Here is a 6034-nt window from a genome sequence, read left to right on the forward strand (position 1 = left end):
TCCGTCAGGAGCTGGAGGCGGATACACTTCCCGCACACGTAGTCGTCAGGGACACCGGTGTCCCTGAGTTCCCACATGGTACAGGAGGAGCATATCACGTGACAGAGCTCTCCTGCCATGACTTAACCCTTAGATACGCTTAATTTGGCGACAACAATGTTAACGGGTTACTTACTGATAGAAAAAAAAAGAAAAGCTACTCACCAATCACCAGCCAATCACTTACCCCTTTGGCTGTGACGTCACCTTTTGATTCCTTTCTACTTCTTTTTTGCTTTTTCTCCCGGCTGGAGCTGCACAAGCTCACCTTTTATAGGCCTCACCACACACCCTGGACTCGCGCTGCTCGAACTGTCGCTCCTCCTCCGACGTTGGGCCTTTATAGGCCTCACCACACACCCCGGACTCGCGCTGCTCGAACTGTCGCTCCTCCTCCGACGTTGGGCCTTTATAGGCCTCTCCATGCACCCCGGACTCGCGCTGCTCGACATGCCGCTCCTCCTCCAACGTTGGGTCTTTATAGGCCTCTCTACACACCCCGGACTCACGCTGCTCGAACTGGCGCTCCTCCTCCGACGTTGGGCCTTTATCGACCTCTCCACACACCCCGGACTCGTGCTGCTCGAACTGCCGCTCCTCCTCTGACGTTGGGCCTTTATAGACCACATTTGGAGAACCGTGTACAATTCAGGACGCCATATTATAAAAAGGACATAGAGACACTGGAGAGGGTGCAAAAAAGATTTACAAGGATGATATGTTGATCTTTGTCTGTCCATCCACTTTCTTGTCCGTCACTCGGTTTGCCGCTCGGTTGGCCGCCATCTGGGTTGCGGATTCCTCCTTTCGATGTGTATTTTGGCCCAAGCCTTCAATCTGTTGTGGTGCCAGTCCGGCACCTTGGCGGGCCTCCAGGTCCTCCCAATGGTCGGTCGACATGCAGATTTTCCGCTTCTCTCCAATTGGCGCTTGGCCCAAGCCAAAAGGCCAGAGCCAGCAAAACTGGAAAAACGAGTTTCTGCAATCAGTCAATTTGCATATGAATGCCCAATCAACAGATACTACATTTTGATCTTAGCCAAAAGGCCGAGAAGCGATAGCCTTTGCATGGAAAGAGTCTGCACTCTCTTTCAGGCAAAACCAGTTATATGCAGTGGTGTGAGATACATGACACTTGCAGTTTTGGTATCATCCTTGTAAATCTTTTTTGCACCCTCTCCAGTGTCTCTATGTCCTTTTTATAATATGGCATCCAGAATTGTACACGGTTCTCCAAGTGTGGTCTAACCAAGGTTCAATGCAAGTTTAGCTTCTCTATCTTTCAATTCAATCCCAAGAAATAAACCCGAGTGCTTGGTATGCTTCTGCTATGTTGTTGTTAACCTATTTCGCTACTTTCAATGAATCATGGAATCATCGAATGGGTACAGCACAGACGGTGGCCCTTCAGCCCATCGAGCCAATGCTGGCTCTCTGCAAGAGCACCTCAGCTAGTCCTACTCCCTTATCCTTTCCCCGTAACCTTGCAAATATTTTTCCTTCAGGTACTTATCCAATTCTCTTTTGAAAGTCATGATTGAATCGACCTTCACCACCCTTTCAGGCAGTGAGTTCCAGAACCTAACCACTCGCTGTGTAAAAAAGTTATCCATCATGTTACCTCAGTGATTTGTGTATTTGTACTCCGAAATCCCTTTGCTCTTCTAACCCTAGTCTAAGATTCAGATTTTCCCAAGTAATAAGTGACCTCCATATTTTTCCTACTAAAATGTAAAACCTCACATTCATCTGTGTTGAATTTCATTTGCCAATTATCGGCCTATTCAAGTTTATTAATGTCTTCTTGACACCAAAATTTGACACCAAGCCACATAAAGAAATATTTGGGCAGGTGACCAAAATGCTTGGTCAAAGAGGTAGGTTGGCTCCTGGTTCGGTCCGGCAACATCTCGATTTTTTACACTTTCATCCTTGTTTTCAAATCCCTCCATGGCCTCGTCCCTCCCTATCTTTGTAACCTCCTTCAACAATACAACCTTCTGAGAATTCTCCATTCCTCCAGTTCTGGCCTCTTGCACATCACCAATGTCCTTTGTCCCACCATTGGTGGCCGTGCCTTCTACTGCCTCGGCCATGAGCTCTGGAACTCCCTCCCTAAACCTCTTCACTCTGCTACCTCGCCCTCCTCTTTTAAGGTGTCCCTTATAACCTACGTATTTGACCAAGCTTTTGCTCACCTGTCCTAATATCTCTTCTGACGAAGGGTCATCGACCTGAAAGGTTAACTCTGTTTTTCTCTCCACAGATACTGCCTGACCTGCTGAGATTTCCAGCATTTTCTGTTTCTAATATCTCCTTATGTGGCTCGTGTCAAATTTGGTTGGATAACGCTCCCGTGAAGCGCCTTGGGACCTATTTGTTATGTATGTAGTTAAACCTAACCAAAATGTAAGACTTACCACTAGGGGGCACACCTGTGGGAGACCTGAGGGTCACCTGTGCACCCTGGGGCAAGCAGGTATAAAAGGTGATTCACCATGCTGCTTCCTCACTCTGGAGTCACTCAGAGAGTTGTGAACCTGTGGAATTCCCTGCCGCAGAGAGTTGTTGATGCCAGTTCATTAGATATATTCAAGAGGGAGTTAGATATGGCCCTTATGGCTAAAGGGATCAAGGAATATGGAGAGAAAGCAGGAAAGGGGTACTGAGTTGAATGATCAGCCATGATCTTATTGAATGGTGGTGCAGGCTCGAATGGCCGAATGGCCTACTCCTGCACCTATTTTTTATGTTTCTATGTTTCTATGTAAAGAGACCAAGGTCACAACAGTTTGAGCTTGCGATATAGTCTTGTGGATTTATTCTGAACATAACACTATTACTATGTTGAAGGCGCTATATAATTGCAAGTTGTAGCTGTTGGCTAGAAGGGATACTTTGCTCCACGTGGCATGGTGGATTGTCACATGATGAAGGCGTCACTGCGGTTTCCTGGGTATCTGGCATCGACGTACAGGGTAAAGAGACATGCATTGCACGTTAATTGAATCAACACATTCATTGAATTGAGGAGATTGTCACATGGGGCTTCAAACAGCACATTAGTTCTATCAATTGCTTCTTGCTCCTCTGGGATTCCAGTCAGCCTGTATAACGGGAAAAGCTTTTGGGCAGAAACAGCAAACGCTGGAGATGCTCAGCAGGTCAGGCAACATCTGTCGAGAAGACACAGGTCAGCTGATATAAATCCTTGGCAGATATTACAGATGAACAACATTTTTAAAATAGAATAGAAGGGAAAAGGCAGATAATAAAACAACCACACATACACACAAACACACACGCGCGCACACACACACGCGCGTGCGCACATATACACACACACGCACACTCACATACACACACACACTGACTCGCTCTCACACTCTCACAGACAGGGAAAGACATAGATTGCTCTGCGAAGGTTGAGATCAGGAAATGGTAAAAGGGTGGAAGCAATATGCGGCGGAGACAAAAGGAGGCAAAAGGAGAGAGAGCAAAGAAATAAAAGATATGTCGGAGACACCAAAAGCATGAAGAGAGCTAAAGGGGAGGGGCGGGGGGAGAAAAGAAAGACTTGCATTTATATAGTGCTTTTCACGTCCTCATGATATCCCAAAGCGCTTTACAACCAATGAAGTACTTTTCAAAGTGTAGTCACTGTTGTAACGAAGGAAACGCGGCAACCAATTTGCACACAGCAAGCTCCCACAAACAGCTATGTGATAATGACCTGATCATCTGGCTTTTTTTTAAAGGGATGTTGGTTGAGAGATAACTATTGGTCAGGGGATAACTCTCCTGCTCTTCTTCGAAATAGTGCCACGGGATCTTTTACGTCCTCCCTGAGAGACCAGACAGGACCTCGGTTTAATGTCCCATCTGAAAGACAGCACTTCCGACAGGAAGACAAAGGAAACAAGGGCTACAAAATAGACAACAAGGAAGTTTGGCAGTGCTAAATGGTATATACTTCAACGCAACGAGTGTAGGGAATAAGGCAGATGAGAGCACAGATAGACACTTGGGAGTACGATATTATAGCCATTACTGAGACAGGCTGAAAGGACAAGTATGGCAGCTCAACATTCCTGGTTACTGGGTTTTCAGACGGGATAGAGAGGGGGGGTAACAAAGGAGGGTGGGTCACAGTATTGATTAAAGAAACTATTACAGCTGAGGGGAGGGATGAGCTGTTGGAAGGATCATCAAATGAGGACACATGGTCGAATTGAAGAGCAGAAAAGGGGCGATCACACTGCTGGGTGTGTACTATAAACCCCCAAACAGTGAGAGGGAGATAGAAGAGCAAATATGTAAGCACATTTCTGAGAAGTTCAAAAACTATAGGGCAGAATGGTAGGAGATTTGAACTACCCTACTATTAACTTGGATAAAATTAGTGTGAAAGATATAGACGTTGCAGAATTCCTAAAATGCATTCAAGAGAACATTTTTAGCTAGTATGTAGCAAGCCCAATAAGAGAGGGGACGGTTCTGGACTTAATTTTAGAGAATGAAGCTGGGCAGGTGGAAGGGGTATCAGTGGGAGAGCATGTTGGTGCTAGTGATCATAATTCAGTCAGATTTAGGGTCATTATGGAAAAGGACAAAGATAGGTGAGAAATTAAAGTTCTCAATTGGGAACAAGCCAATGTTGAGAGGTGATTTATCCATAGTGGACTGGAAACAGCTACTGGAAGGTAAATCTGTGTCAGAGCAGTGGGAGGCTTTCAAGGAGGAGATCTGGAGGGTTCAGAGCAAATATGTTCCCTTAAAGAAAAAGGGTGGGACGAACAAATCTAGAGCCCCCTGGATGTTCAGAATGGCAGGCAGTGACTAGTGGGGTACCGCAAGGTTCTGTGCTGGGGCCCCAGCTGTTTACATTGTACATTAATGATTTAGACGAGGGGATTAAATGTAGTATCTCCAAATTTGCGGATGACACTAAGTTGGGTGGCAGTGTGAGCTGCGAGGAGGATGCTATGAGGCTGCAGAGTGACTTGGATAGGTTAGGTGAGTGGGCAAATGCATGGCAGATGAAGTATAATGTGGATAAATGTGAGGTTATCCACTTTGGTGGTAAAAACAGAGAGACAGACTATTATCTGAATGGTGACACATTAGGAGAAGGGGAGGTACAAAGAGACCTGGGTGTCATGGTACATCAGTCATTGAAGGTTGGCATGCAGGTATAGCAGGCGGTTAAGAAAGCAAATGGCATGTTGGCCTTCATAGCGAGGGGATTTGAGTACAGGAGCAGGGAGGTGTTACTACAGTTGTACAGGGCCTTGGTGAGGCCACAGCTGGAGTATTGTGGACAGTTTTAGTGTCCTAACTTGAGGAAGGAAATTCTTGCTATTGAGGGGGTGCAGCGAAGGTTCACCAGACTGATTCCCGGGATGGCGGGACTGACATATCAAGTAAGACTGGATCAACTTAGCTTGTATTCACTGGAGTTCAGAAGAATGAGAGGGGATCTCATGGAAATGTTAAAAATTCTGATGGGTTTAGACAGGTTAGATGCAGGAAGAATATTCCCAATGTTGGGGAAGTCCAGAACCAGGGATCACAGTCTAAGGATAAGGGGTAAGCCATTTAGGACCAAGATGAGGAGAAACTTCTTCACCCAGAGAGTGGTGAACCTGTGAAATTCTCTACCATAGAAAGTTGTTGAGGCCAATTCACTAAATATATTCAAAAAGGAGTTAGATGTAGTCCTTACTACTTGGGGGATCAAGGGGTATGGCAAGAAAGCAGGAATGGGGTACTGAAGTTGCATGTTCAGCCATGAACTCATTGAATGGCGGTGCAGGCTTGAAGGGCCGAATGGCCTACTCCTGCACCTGTTTTCTATGGTTCTATGTTTCTAAACCTTCCCTAGAGTTAATTCTCGCTCCCCGGTTCTCACACACAGTCTGGTCCCATTCTCAGTCCCTGGTTCACACACACAGTCCGGTCCTGTTATGTATATAAACCTGTAAATACCTTGTTT

The 6034-nt window shown here is 45.9% G+C and overlaps 1 pseudogene; it reads right to left on the reverse strand.

The window, feature by feature from the left end:
• Positions 1-963: 963 nt before the first annotated feature.
• LOC139279738 (U2 spliceosomal RNA) lies at positions 964-1098 on the reverse strand (annotated as a pseudogene).
• Positions 1099-6034: the final 4936 nt, after the last annotated feature.

The sequence above is a fragment of the Pristiophorus japonicus genome, chromosome 1, assembly GCF_044704955.1.
Source record: "Pristiophorus japonicus isolate sPriJap1 chromosome 1, sPriJap1.hap1, whole genome shotgun sequence".
Taxonomy (NCBI): Eukaryota; Metazoa; Chordata; class Chondrichthyes; family Pristiophoridae; genus Pristiophorus; species Pristiophorus japonicus.